This window comes from Poromitra crassiceps, assembly GCF_964638095.1.
Source record: "Poromitra crassiceps genome assembly, chromosome: 8".
Taxonomy (NCBI): domain Eukaryota; kingdom Metazoa; phylum Chordata; class Actinopteri; order Beryciformes; family Melamphaidae; genus Poromitra; species Poromitra crassiceps.
This window is the reverse complement of record NC_139629.1, coordinates 49,198,167-49,212,716: the sequence shown is the minus strand read 5'-3', so window position 1 is coordinate 49,212,716 and position 14,550 is coordinate 49,198,167. Positions and strand designations below refer to the sequence as shown.

General features: G+C 45.5%; 1 pseudogene across 1 annotated transcript; it reads right to left on the bottom strand.

The window, feature by feature from the left end:
- Window positions 1–7,251: 7,251 nt before the first annotated feature.
- On the bottom strand, window positions 7,252–13,899 carry LOC310780394 (mannose-1-phosphate guanylyltransferase catalytic subunit beta-like; annotated as a pseudogene). The gene is made up of 7 exons: window positions 13,771–13,899; window positions 12,883–13,014; window positions 11,528–11,670; window positions 10,645–10,823; window positions 9,423–9,549; window positions 8,913–9,095; window positions 7,252–7,457 (listed from the first exon to the last, which is right to left on the bottom strand). The product of its transcript is annotated as a mannose-1-phosphate guanylyltransferase catalytic subunit beta-like (transcript).
- Window positions 13,900–14,550: the final 651 nt, after the last annotated feature.

Below are 14,550 nucleotides of genomic sequence, written 5' to 3'. Positions count from 1 at the left end.
CATCTCCCTCTCTGCTCATCCCTTAGCAGAGTCTGGAAACCCCGCCCGCGCCAGTACAACCAGCCTCCCTTTGTGATGCTCTTGTGCCGTTTTTCTTTTTTACTGCTTGAGGGTACAGATTTATCCATCTGGTATAAGCTATTGTCTACATTAGATATATCTCTTGCAGCAGACTGCAACATAAAGGAATTCTGGGGAGAGGTTTCAGGGGAGGCTGCCTGGCAGGACTGCACTGAGAGACTTGGGGAGAGGTGGGTGGTGGTACGCTCGGGGGGGCCTGTGCCACTGAGGTCTGTGTATTTGGAAACTTGCAGGAGAGGCCAGCAGAGGCCATCAGGTGAATTACATGGAAAAGGTGCCAAAGTAGACATGACTCTCTCTATAGTCTTGTAAAAATACCTTTGCCAGCGATGTTTCCATCTGGTGCAATACCTTCAACTGCCAGTAGGCCTCTTCTGGCATAAACCCTGTGGGTTGACAGTGACGAGGTTACAAGGAATAACCTGGTTGAGCTTTGACGGCAGGAAACACTCTACCTCACTGAGGCAGGGTCAAGTGCACTACACGTGCAGAGTACACAGAAGTGTTCTCGGCTTTCAGAATAAAAGGTAGGGTTAACACAACCCGTGGACAGTATATGTTCATGAAATGTTTGTGTAAGAACCGTCTTCTTAAAAAATGTTTTCCTTCACAACCTTCAGTAATAACAAACACTGTACCAGGCATCATATCCAAGCCTGAATATAACTACTGTATTTTGTTATGATGTAATTTAGTAAGTGATATTGTCGTTTATCTGTAAGGGATCAAGGTACATGCCATGTTTTTGTTTTGAAGAAGTAATTTAGGGGACCGTCTCAAATGCAGTGTTGGTATAACTCGCATGTTCTTCAATTTGGTTTAGAGGCAAACTTCAAGAACTAACCCACTAACTAAGGTTTAACAGTACACAAGAATACTGATTGAACATTGGAATCAGCTTGCATCAAATATTTTTAATTGAAAAAATTGAAAACAAGAAGATGCTGAACACGCTGGGGGAGCTGATCATTTGTAAATCTACAGGTATTACTGTTTGATGGATCAAATGGAGTTACGACATGCATTTAAGACCGTTTTCCCTTTGAAAAAGAAAAAAAGGACATTACAGCAGCAGCATAGTGATGCTGGAAGTTTATTTTCATAATATACTATTACCTGCAACGGGAGTATTTATTAAGCGAAATGAATGGTTTCAAGGGAGTGAAATACGTCTTGGATTAACCCTTGAGAAAGGGGCTGTCACATGCTTTGTTACAAGTTTTGGTTGCCTCTAGAAGGAGACCATCTCACCAGCCTGAGAATGCATGTGGCAGTCAAAGATGATTTGAAGACATGCTCCTGATTCCCCAAAGTTGTACCTCAGAATGTAACAACAACTCTTGTTGTTGAAATGGAAAACGGTTTGATCTGTTTTGGAATTCAATGTGCCGTTCTGTTTAGCTTGTTATAGAAATACTTGTGCAATATTTATCAGGCAATATTTATTTAATAATTTAATTGTGGTATACTATTCTGAAGTGGCAAAACGGTGGGCTACCTCTAGTGGCACGTAAAGCCTTGACATGTCCGACACTTGTTTTGTTTATATATATATATATAGATATATAAAATATATTATATATATTATAATAATTCTGCCAAAAATATTATGTTGAAGGTCTGTGGAAAGATGGAAGCTTGTAGAGTGAGGGATGGACAGCTGAGATGGCACTGAAACTGAAATGTACACATTCCAGTACCCAAATGTTTTTGCTTTTTGATCCCGGGAGGATTTTCTGAGTGTAGCAGCATCATCTTTTTCAGCACAGCCCTGATACACACACCTAGGCTACCTGTAGAGCCCAGAAACAAACACCTAGGCTACCTGTAGAGCCCAGAAACAAACACATTCTTCTACTATTGGCCCTGAACAGGCTCCACCAGGGTGTCTGAGCAGATGCAATGCAGAAAGCCACATACTGCCACACTGTGGCCAAATGATGTCTTCCCATTTTTATATTAAAATGGAATAATAAAAACAGTTCAAGGGTTCAGATTTTATGTTGTCCTGTCATTTGGGAGAAGAAGAAAAATGAATCGCAACAGACCATCACACTGACTTACAGACAGACAACAGATCATCACACTGACCTACAGACAACAGACCATCACACTATCAAAGCAAGGCCAAATGATCTGAGTTTATGTGGTTTAATAAATAGCCAGTCAAAAGTTTTGACAACACATTTTTCTTTATTTTTAACATTTTAGAATAATACTAAAGATATAAAAAAGAAATAACACAAATTGACAAAAAAAAATCAAAACTGTCTTAGATTTTAACTTTAGATTCTTTAAAGTGGCCACGTCTTGCCTTGATGCAAAGGCTTTGGAAAGTAATTCATACACATGCATCAACTTCACTTTTTATATCTGTCTAAGCCTGGAGGAGGGTCTCAGCCGGGGGTGTGGGACCCGGGCAGGGTGAGGGCCAGGGCGGGTGGTGGCAGCCTGGTGGTGGGAGTGGCTGCCCTGGGTGTCTGTGCCCAGCGGGGTGGTGCCGCTGGCGGCGCTCTCCTCCCCCTCTCTCCCTCTCCTCTCCCCTCCTCTCTCCCTCTCTCCTCTCCTCTGGTTCCCCTCTGTCCCTCTCCTTTCCCCTCCTCTCCCCTCCCCTCCTCTCCCCCTCTCCCCTCCTCTCCTCTCTCCTCTGGTTCCCCTCTCCCCTCCCCTCCTCTCTCCTCCCCCTCCCCTCCTCCTCTCTCCTCCCCCTCTCTCCCTCTCTCCTCCTCTCCTCTGGTTCCCCTCTGTCCCTCTCCTCTCCTCTTTTATACACTGTCCCAAACTGCGCAGGACAACGTGATTGGCTGGCTCAGATTTGAACAGATCTGAGCCAGCCAATCGCGTTAATCCTGTGATGACGTAATGTCCTGTGCCCCATGACCGGATGGACTGTCTCTCCCCATCTGTCTGTCTGTCAGTCTCTCCTCGTCTGTAATGTCTGTCTGTCTCTCCCCATCTGTCTGTCTGTCAGTCTCTCCTCATCTGTATGTCTGTCTGTCTGTCTCTCCCCATCTGTCTGTCTGTCAGTCTGTCTCTCCTCGTCTGTAAGTGTCAGTCTGTCTCTCCCCATCTGTCTGTCAGTCTGTCTCTCCCCATCTGTCTGTCTGTCTCTCCTCGTCTGTAAGTCTGTCTGTCTCTCCCCATCTGTCTGTCTGTCTGTCTCTCCTCATCTGTAATGTCAGTCTGTCTCTCCCCATCTGTCTGTCAGTCTCTCCTCGTCTGTAATGTCTGTCTGTCTGTCTCTCCCCATCTGTCTGTCTGTCAGTCTCTCCTCATCTGTATGTCTGTCTGTCTCTCCCCATCTGTCTGTCTGTCAGTCTGTCTCTACTCGTCTGTAAGTCTATCAGTCTGTCTCTCCCCATCTGTCTGTCTGTCAGTCTGTCTCTCCCCATCTGTCTGTCTGTCAGTCTGTCTGTCGCTCCTCGTCTGTAAGTCTGTCTGTCTCTCCCCATCTGTCTGTGTCAGTCTCTCCTCATCTGTAATGTCAGTCTGTCTCTCCCCATCTGTCTGTCTGTCAGTCTGTCTCTCCTCGTCTGTAAGTCTGTCTGTCTGTCTCTCACCACGATGGTCCCCTCTCTGCCGTGGCTCTGGTGGAACTGCAGCATGTGTGTGAAGGGGAAGTCACAGATGACGTCGGAGTTCAGGACGAAGAACGGCTCGTTGTCCACGGTCAGCAGCTCTCTGGCCAGCGCCAGGGGACCGGCTACACACACACACACACACACACACACACACACACACACACACACACACACACACACACACACACACACACACACACACACACACACACACACACACACACACACACACACACACACACACACGATGTGTTCCCCAAACTTTTGAAAATGATCAACATGGTTTGATTGTCTGAGGAAGTTCCCGCACAAAACTTGCAGGTTCCTCTAATGAGAACAAGCAACTCTACAGAAGCTCACAGACAACTATTAAAGAGAGAGAGGCTTCAGGCTTGAATGTGTGAGTATAGTATAGTATAGTATATATACTATAGTTTAGTAAAATGAATATCAAAATAACTTTTCTATTCTTGCACAAAATAGATAAATTCAAGCACTTTCAATGACCCATATCTATTCATGTCTATTTTCAAAAAGTTGCAAGGCCTTGAGCGCTCACCTGTTCCCAGAGGCTCCTTCTCATGAGACAGAGAGATACGGATCCCAAGCTGAGGAGAAAACAGCTCATCTGATCAGTCTGGACATGACCTCCACTACTAATACTACCTATTATAATCATCAGCACTACTAATACTACATATTATAATCATCAGCACTACTAATACTACCTATTATAATCATCAGCACTACTGATTCTACATATAATAATAATCACCTTATTTTTCTTTCAAATAAAAGCAAATGTCATCCACATAAAAGCAGGTCCGCCTGCAACTAACGATTATTTTCATTGTGGATTATTTCCTCACAGTGTTTCCCACAGGATTTGGAGAGATTGTGGTGGGTGGACCTCACACACACTAGGGGGGAAAACAAACAAATTTAAACTTGGAAATATTCTAGTCTTTAAGTAAGTAGATAATTTTATTTCTGTGTCATGCACCATATTCATGGTGCCCAGCCCGTATGGGCTTACAAGACACAAATCAGTCAAGTTCAACAATACAAACAAATTAACAAGCAAGTTACAAAAAGTTCAGCCAAACATAAACAAGACAAGACAGAGTCATATATATATCTGGGAAAGTGGTACAGAATTAAAACACAACTCCAGTCAATCCATTCATCTACATATTTTATGATCTTATTACAGAACGGCCAATTCAATACATAGTAAAAGACGCTTTGGCTGCTTTTGCCGTGTCCATTGGCCCAATATCAGGACTGTATTGCAGAACTGCACCCAGGCAAGCAACATGTATAGTAAGGAGCTCTAGTGACGCAGATAATTTGTTAGATTTGTTAGAATTCCCTTAAAGGAACACTCTGCCCATTTTCAACCAGCTTTGTATCATTAGAACATCAGTAGTATATCAGAAAACTGTAAACTGTTTTGAAGTCTGTCATTTAATTTGACAGTTATTGAGTGTTAAAGTGTGGACCAGTGACATCACTGGTCCACACTAACTCAAATTAATAACTCATTAACTCAAATCAACTCTCAATAACTGTCAAACTAGATGAATGATGAATAGTTTGACAGTTATTGAGAGTTGATTTGAGTTAATGAGTTATTAATTTGAGTTAGTGTGGACCAGTGATGTCACTGGTCCACACTTTAACACTCAATAACTGTCAAATTAAATGACAGACTTCAAAACCGTTTACAGTTTTCTGATATACTACTGATGTTCTAATGATACAAAGCTGGTTGAAAATGGGCGGAGTGTTCCTTTAATAACTTCCCTCATTCTGTCTGTTTCCCACTTTGTGGAAATGATAGGAGACCTTACTTATACTGAGTTCTGTTGCACTTCATTCTGATAGACGTCATACTTAATGTAACTTCAATCAAAGTCAGGTGACGATGTAGATGGCTGGTGTGTGTGTGTGTGTGTGTGTGTTAGTGGCAGAAAGACAGAGAAAGAGAGAAAGTACGTTTCATATACCGCATTCATGACAACTCTGACCACCGTAAGTTTCAACACGGAACCTCCGGCCCGGACAGATTTGCGTTCACGCTGCACCTCCCGCTCGGGGGGGAAACCAAGTGGTTGCTATAGCAACCCGCATCAGCATGTTAGCTACCTACTAGCGAACAATGCTAACCGAACATGCTGAATGCAGAATTTCACACAGAGCGAAACACAGATGACACAAACACATGACACGTTAACATTACATAATTAAGACCTCAAATTGTGTGTTAAAACGTCAACAAACGTCTTTATAATAATTCTGTGATTATCATTAACGATGGAAGTTGCCATTTTGATGTGGCTGTGACGCCAACTCAGAGAAACCGGAGCTCTGGATGATACCCGAATTTCCGAGCTGAACCTGAACGACCGTTCAATTCACTTTTTACAGGTCGGAACCAATTTTTTCCGGCGGTCCGAGTTGTCTTGAACGGGGTATTATATCTGATGAAACTAATGATCATCGTGGGGAAATTAAGTGTTTATAGCAGCAGAAAATACAAGGAAACGACATAGATCTGAATAACACAGTACTTCACATAATACAAGTAGAACAAGCAAACTTCTTCTGACCTCTCCCACTGAGTTGAGGTCGATGCCGTCTCCTTGAATGATGCGTAGGTAAGAAGGCAGCACCTTGTAGCCCACAGAGTTCACTGAACACTCGAAACACTCCTCTAAGATCTTGATGACCTAAGAAACCAAACACAAGGCATTAATACATACAACTCCCACAATATTGCTCTGTAGACCAGGAGTCATTTGAGTCATGAGCATCAGATGTGTCTGGCAAGGTGTGCTCTGTCTCCAACAGACTACGTCCAGAGGTTTAGGGATATTTCTGAAAATACTTTTTTTTTTCTCCTCTGTTTTCAAAAAGATTCCCATTCACACCAGCCAACAATTTAACGGTCATTATTTCCTATAGAGACACTGCATGAAATAGGCCACGCCCATCACGGGGGAAAGCGCTCCATTCACTTCCATACACCAGCGTCATTTCCGCTTAGATTAAACATAGCTAAAAGCTGTTGTGTGGTGGGCTGCACAGACAACAAATGTGAAAAAAATCGGCAATTAAAGTTTTTTTGTACTCCTGAGCAAAACAAGGAAGCCATTGAGAATTGTCGAGAAGAAAAATGTGGATCTAGCTGTCAAGGAAGTAAGTTGGAGTGTTCATCTTCCGTATATATGATCTTTGTGTGCAACGTGGCCATGCACGCGACATAGGAGAACGCCAGGATTGGGGGGGAGTTTTTGTTTTCCCCCGTCTTGGGCGTGGTTTCTGAATGATGACGCGGTCCGCAGTGTCTCTATGGTAGGGTTAGGGTACAGATTCCACACTCACCCCCGTGGTTGGTCGCGCAAAGAGTGGAAAATAGTTCAACTTGCAAAAGCTCTGTTTTCATGTGCACGGGAGGCCAAAATGCAGAGAAAATAATACATTTTCGAAAATTATATCCGTATATGTGTGGGCGGGGCCTCAGTGAGCCCAAATTTGATAGGGCATAGAGTCAGGTGTGTCCAAACCTCAATAAGGGTCTCGTCGGGGTCTCCGGAGTCTGGCCGGATGACCAGATAGGAATCCTGGCTGCGCTCCATGACTCGCTCCTTCAGCTTGTCTCCCCAGATGTGTTTACAGGCCTTGAAGATGTCGTAGCTGTCGCTGACCACTGACACCGGACCACTGGAGAACTGGTCCAGGAGCTGCTCAAACGCCTCCTTCTCCCTGCTCCTTCCCCACGAGATGATGGTACTGGAGGACAGCAAAGACAGGACACAGTGTCACAGTGCTGGATATACTAATTACACGTTACACCGCCACCTAGCGGCCTGGCATGCGCACTACAGTGTTTTCAGTCACTTTTACGGCACCGTCTGCACGTGATTCATTATCATACAACACTGTGTGTAAACGCAGAACCAAAGTCCAGAACACACCAGCAGTTTGCCATCTTATGCAGGGAGCGACGCCGTGTAAACATGGCCTAAGTTTACATGCACGCAGGTGTGTGTGTGTGTGTGTGTGTGTGTGTGTGTGCCCCTTAAGTTCACATCCATCAGTCTTATGACATCACTGATGAGATCATCACTGTCTTACACGACTGCTTTTGTACACAAGGGCTGCTAAAATCAACACAAAATGAAAGTTCCCCATAGCTGCTTTAAGAATGATAAGAATGATACTTTATTACTGTCACATTGCTACTGTAATATCCAACAAATAAATTCTACATTGCATATTTGCTCCGTATTGTACGAGTAAGGTTGTGAGAAAAACACACATCTAGAAAACATGTAGCATTTTAGCCTAAATATTGCATTGCTGGGCCGTGTGTGTGTGTGTGTGTGTGTGTGTGTGTGTGTGTCTCTCTGTGTGTGTGTGTGTGTGTGTGTGTGTGTGTGTGCGTGCGTGCGTGCGTGCGTGTGTGTGTGTGTGTGCATGCGTGCGTGTTACCTGTGTCCTGTTGTCTTCTAAACATCTGGTTGGTTGCTAAAATAGTAAGAGGCGCTGGTATTTCTTTGTCCTTTGGACCTGTGTCGACCTAGCGTCTTTTCATCAGCTCCAGCGTCTTTTTTCAGTTGTTTCCAATGAGGAGCGAGCATATGCAGGTGCACACGGACGTCTAGAGAAAGTGCGCAGCGCCCAGCGTCTATTTTCACAGCGCTCCGGCGTTTTTGTGCGCCCGACTCCCAGCGCTTCCAGCTGAAAATATTTTAACTTTTCAGAAAGACGCTGGTGTCGGGTGCTCCTTTTCTGGCAACTAATCATATGGAGAAACTATCGCAACAGAGACAGAAAGGCTTAATTGTGGGAGCAGATTGGCTAGACACTTAATATTTCTGGTGAGTGTTGAGCTAGATCACTGTATGTGTGTTGTTAGCTAATGTTAGCTGTCAGCTATCAAGCTAGCTACCGCACTGAAATAACGTTACTTTCAGACTGCTTCCTTGCATCTTGTGCGCCAAGATCAGCGTTTCCCAGCGTACTTCCAGCGTTTAACGGTCGGAAAAAGACGCTAGATGGACACACGGCCTTACTTGTGACTTAAACTGAGCTACCTACTACTGTCACTTCAATTCATTTAATCTGGTCATTGTATTTCTTCCTGACTTTCAGCACTCTAGTTCAGTAGGACTTTGACTTGCAGCACTCTGGTTCAGTAGGACTTTGGCAGTATTGTGGTACTCTGTCCAGATCTGTACTCACCCACTGGCCCACAGAGGAGCTCCATCCCACGATGCAGCTCTCTAGCCAGGAGTGGGATCGAACCCGCGCTCCCTTCAGCACCGTACATCGCTTTATCCTCACCCCGTCCTCCAGAATCACACCGGCACCAATCGTTACGTTAGGCCCGATGGTACAGTTCTTTTCGATCTGTGCTGTCGGGTCCTGAGGACGGAGGGAGGAACAGGGAGAGAACACAAAGACATCACCTTCATTGTCCAAGCTTAGATAGTGTCTAGTCTACAGTCGTTCTAGCAAACATTCACAATCAATGATCAATCTATCCTCGACTAAACTACCAGGCAAAAGGTTCATACACACAAGACATTTTACTTAATAATTTCTTAGAAATAGTCTGATAGACATTAAAATTATGAAGTACCACAATGGAATTATCCAGTGACCAACAGTGTTAAACAAATCAAAACTAGATTGGTGATACAATTTAACTAACAAGTAGCACTAAATAACTAGCTTGCTAGCTGTACTCACCACCAGAACGTTGCCTAGGAAACCGGGCCCCGTGCGGAGTCTCTCAGGAGCGTGTTGCCGTACTGACTGAAGGTACATACACATCCCTGTCAGGAAGTCTTTAGGCTGACCATGTCCATCCAGAAGCCTGCAGACAGACAGACACACAGACAGACAGGCAGGCAGGCAGACAGACACAGACAGACAGACAGACAGGCAGGCAGACAGACAGACAGGCAGGCAGACAGGCAGACATACAAGCAGACAGCCAGACAGACAGACAGACAGGCAGGCAGGCAGACAGACAGGCAGACATACAAGCAGACAGACAGACAGACAGACAGGCAGACATACAGGCAGACAGACAGACAGACAGACAGACAGACAGACAGGCAGACAGACAGACAGACAGACAGACAGACAATTTAGTCCTGTTGTTGGTCTTGTAAGACAGACAGGAGGAGACTCAGAAGCTCAGCGAGGAAACAAAATGAAACCAACAGAGTTTCATTGTGATGTCAGACAGCTAAAACACTTCACAGACTGCAGCGGAGCAGAAACACAGGAGCAAAACTGACAACTCAGTTCCAGGATTTAAATGTGACTTTAAAAATAGAATTGGATTTGTTACTTTGCAGCTGCATGGTGTTTAGGTATAGTGTACTGAAGCTAGCAGGCTGTGAAGCTAGCAGGCTGTGAGGCTAGCAGGCTGTGAAGCTAGCAGGCTGTGAAGCTATGAGGCTAGCAGGCTGCGAAGCTAGCAGGCTGTGAGGCTAGCAGGCTGTGAAGCTAGCAGGCTATGAGGCTAGCAGGCTGTGAGGCTAGCAGGCTGTGAAGCTAGCAGGCTGTGAAGCTAGCAGGCTGTGAGGCTAGCATGCTGTGAAGCTAGCAGGCTGTGAGGCTAGCAGACTGTGAAGCTAGCAGGCTGTGAGGCTAGCAGGCTGTGAAGCTAGCAGGCTGTGAAGCTAGCAGACTGTGAGGCTAGCAGGCTGTGAGGCTAGCAGGCTGTGAGGCTAGCAGGCTGTGAAGCTATGAGGCTAGCAGGCTGTGAGGCTAGCAGGCTGTGAAGCTATGAGGCTAGCGGGCTGTGAAGCTAGCAGGCTGTGAGGCTAGCAGGCTGTGAAGCTAGCAGGCTGTGAGGCTAGCAGGCTGTGAAGCTAGCAGGCTGTGAAGCTAGCAGGCTGTGAAGCTAGCAGGCTGTGAGGCTAGCAGGCTGTGAAGCTAGCAGGCTGTGAGGCGTCACCTTGCAGCTCCATGGCGTACAGCTGACCCTCTTCAGCCATGACCGGGAAGATCTCTTTCTCGATGGACGTCGGCCTGAGCTACACACACACACACACACACACACGCGCACTGGATCCTCCCGGCGCGAGGCTCGTACACCACCACACCGTACTTAGAGGGCTCCTCCACCCGCGTCACCTGCACACACACACACACACACACACACACACACACACACACACACACACACACACACACACACAGAGTGACAGACTATTGTGAATAAAAGTGAAATGATAACAAAAATACAATCAAAATATTAATTTCACTTACTTCACTCACACTTATAGACACTATACATACATACATACATACATACATACATACAGGTACAAGTCACCCCACCGGCACACAGTTTAATCACTTTTTTATATCACTGGATGATAAATATTAGGAAAATTGTCTGTATGTCTGTCTGTCTCTCCCCATCTGTATGTCTGTCAGTCTGTCTCTCCCCATCTGTCTGTCTGTCAGTCTGTCTCTCCCCATCTGTATGTCTGTCTCTCCCCATCTGTCAGTCTCTCCTCGTCTGTCAGTCTCTCCTCGTCTGTCTGTCTCTCCTCGTCTGTAAGTCTGTCTGTCAGTCTGTCTCTCCTCGTCTGTAAGTCTGTCTCTCCCCATCTGTCTGTCTGTCAGTCTGTCTCTCCTCGTCTGTAAGTCTGTCTCTCCCCATCTGTCTGTAAGTCTGTCAGTCTCTCCTCGTCTGTATGTCTGTCTCTCCCCATCTGTCTGTCTGTCAGTCTGTCTCTCCTCGTCTGTAAGTCTGTCTGTCTGTCTCTCCTCATCTGTAAGTCTGTCAGTCTGTCTCTCCTCGTCTGTAAGTCTGTCTGTCTGTCTCTCACCACGATGGTCCCCTCTCTGCCGTGGCTCTAGTGGAACTGCAGCATGTGTGTGAAGGGGAAGTCACAGATGACGTCAGAGTTCAGGACGAAGAACGGCTCGTTGTCCACGGTCAGCAGCTCTCTGGCCAGCGCCAGGGGACCGGCTACACACACACACACACACACACACACACACACACACACACACACACACACACACACACACACACACACACACACAAAATAACTTGATTGTTTTCCCATAACTTCTGAAAACGACCAGCATGGTGTGATTGTTTGAGGAGGGGGGAGACAAGTCCAAGTCACAGGGTTCTAGGGATGCCACGGTGTGGACATTTTACCACTGGGTAATAAACATGTGACAACACCGGTGTTACCGGTGACACCGTAAAAAAAAAGAGGAAACAATCCACCTTATTTTTGAATGCCCCACTGTAAAAAATAATTGTGCGTACAAGGTCCGGTTTAACGTGACTTATTGTTGCAGCTTGCCGTTTCCTAAATGGTATTCTACTTGATTTGAAAAGATGGCCGCCTACACTCAGTCCCTTGTACCCTGGCTGAATTGAACATAACTTGGCCAATAAGTATGTAACATACAAAATAAAACAACCCGTAATATCTTAATTTTATGTAGAATGCAGAGGACATGTAACTGTTTAGTTAAACTTGCATTCCAGGAATATTGTGCTCTTAAGATGACGTTAGTGGCTCGAGTCTGTTTCATCCTGAAACCCACATAGGTTGCGCCAGGCGTAACCTATGTGCGATTCGAAATAACGCATCCGAGATAGAAAACGTTATGAATATAGCCACGTTATAAACAACAAACTAACGCTGGTGATGCGTATGGAAACAGTGTTACTCGAAATGGTTAAAAGTTATATCAATTTGGTCATTCAGTGGCGTTTTACTGCCATGTAACATAACTAACTAGCGGCTAATATTAGCCACAGCAGGCGATTACCCATGAATGCACTGCGCTCTTAAAGGGATATTTATCGACGAGATTTTTGCCAAGCTGGACCTGATTAGTGATTTGCTCCGTTCGCCCAGACGGGTGTCAAGCTGTCAGCAACAAGGCTGGGAGGATCACACCGGAAGAAGCACCCATCATGCAGATCAGGCAAAAATGCCCACCAAAAATAAGGTGGATAGGATTGTTAGTTCCTACTAGTGCATGTTGTTCCCTGGAACAATAACAGTGACTAATAAACTAACATTTGTAGACATAAACAACAGTCAAATAAAATAAAGGGAATTTCCTAACTTTGATTGGAATAATGTGTTCAGCCAAGACAATACTTATACAGCCCAAGCCCTAAAGCAGGAGTCACTTTTCATTGCTTTGACACAAAATGCACTCAGTGGTCAGGCCTGTCCAGGCAGCCATGTGTGTGACTCACTCTCTGCTCCTGGACTCTCATCTCCCTCTCCAGCAGGGCTGACATGTAGCTGACCGCCAGGACCATGTGATCCACACCGGCCTGCACGCACGCACACACGCACACACACACACACACACACACACACACACACACACACAGAGTGACAGACTATTGTGAATAAAAGTGAAATGATAACAAAAATACAATCAAAATATTAATTTCACTTACTTCACTCACACTTATAGACACTATACATACATACATACATACATACATACAGGTATATGCATGATTATATATAAACGTATAAACGATTGAATCTGCGTCCCACAGTTACAGATGCTAACGTACGTTGTACGTTCCGATCAGCCTTTATTTTACTGCTTCTGCTTGTACTCTCTAGTCTCTATTTGCTTACCTTTATGCAGTGTTTATAACTGGTTTGCTGGGGGGAGGGGTGCTCCGAATATCCCCAAATGTTCTTGTCTCGACTTGTTTCAGTGAGAGAAAATCAAGCTAGCAAGCTAAACATGTTTAACTTCCTATACGTACTTCACAATAAAATTGTACCGTTTGTCAGTGGAAAACTTTTAATTTGAAGGAGCTATAAGGAGAAAATTGTGTTAAAAGTTCCTTGACACTGTCAAGCCGAGCCGGGATGCAGCCACCAAAAATCCATAGTGCAGGAACAGGCCTTCGGAGGGCGCTGTGGGAATGCCAGAGCCGCCATTCTCCCTATTAGAAGTCACTGTACCATCAAACTGATTTCCTCTCACACCTTCACAGCCAAAAAGAATCCATCCAGATGTTGTTTATAGATTGTCTTTGTGATGTTGTGAATTGCGATGAGCTCACCGTGACCAGCGCCTCCACCTGGTGCAGCAGGATGGGCTTGTTGCAGAACTCCACCAGCGGTTTGGGCACGCTCAGTGTGAGGGGGCGGAGCCTCGTGCCATACCCGCCGACCAGGATCAGAGCCTTCATGCTGCTGCCGTTAGCGACCGGGGATGGGATGACCAACCGTTACTGGGATGACCAACCGCGGGTCATCAATACAGGAGCCCAACCTGGAGCTGACCAGGACAGAGGAGAGTCAGTGAGACACACAGTCTGTCTGTCTGTCTGTCTGTCTGTCTGTCTGTAAGAATGTCGACTCATTATGTCTGTTTTTTAAGATAGCTTATCTACAAGACGCCTAGACTATCCTAAGAGCCTAAAAAGTGCTACTAATATGCCGTATTTAGGAGAGGAGAAGCTTCCTAGTGCCAACAGGAACCTTGGGAGTTTGAGTATTTCATGACGTTTTGCTTCCCAGGTGCGCTGGATTTGATCACTGACTGAGCCGCCGTCTCCATGTGACTGCATGTGTTTGCTCGCTGCGTGCAAGCGGCGCACCATGATAGTGAGATCAAACACACCCTGCTGTAAATTCAGCACAGGCTGTGGAAAGACTGCTTTTAAACGGTTGTTTCACACAGACAGCAGTATCATTTTAACTGCCCCGGCTAAATTACTGGCTTCCGTAGGAGGACTACCATATCTTCGGATCTGCAATCGGACATCGGAGACGGGTGGGAGAGCGTTTTGAACAGCCGTTCACAGCCCCTATTGCCTTATGGAAGTGGGTGTGATGCT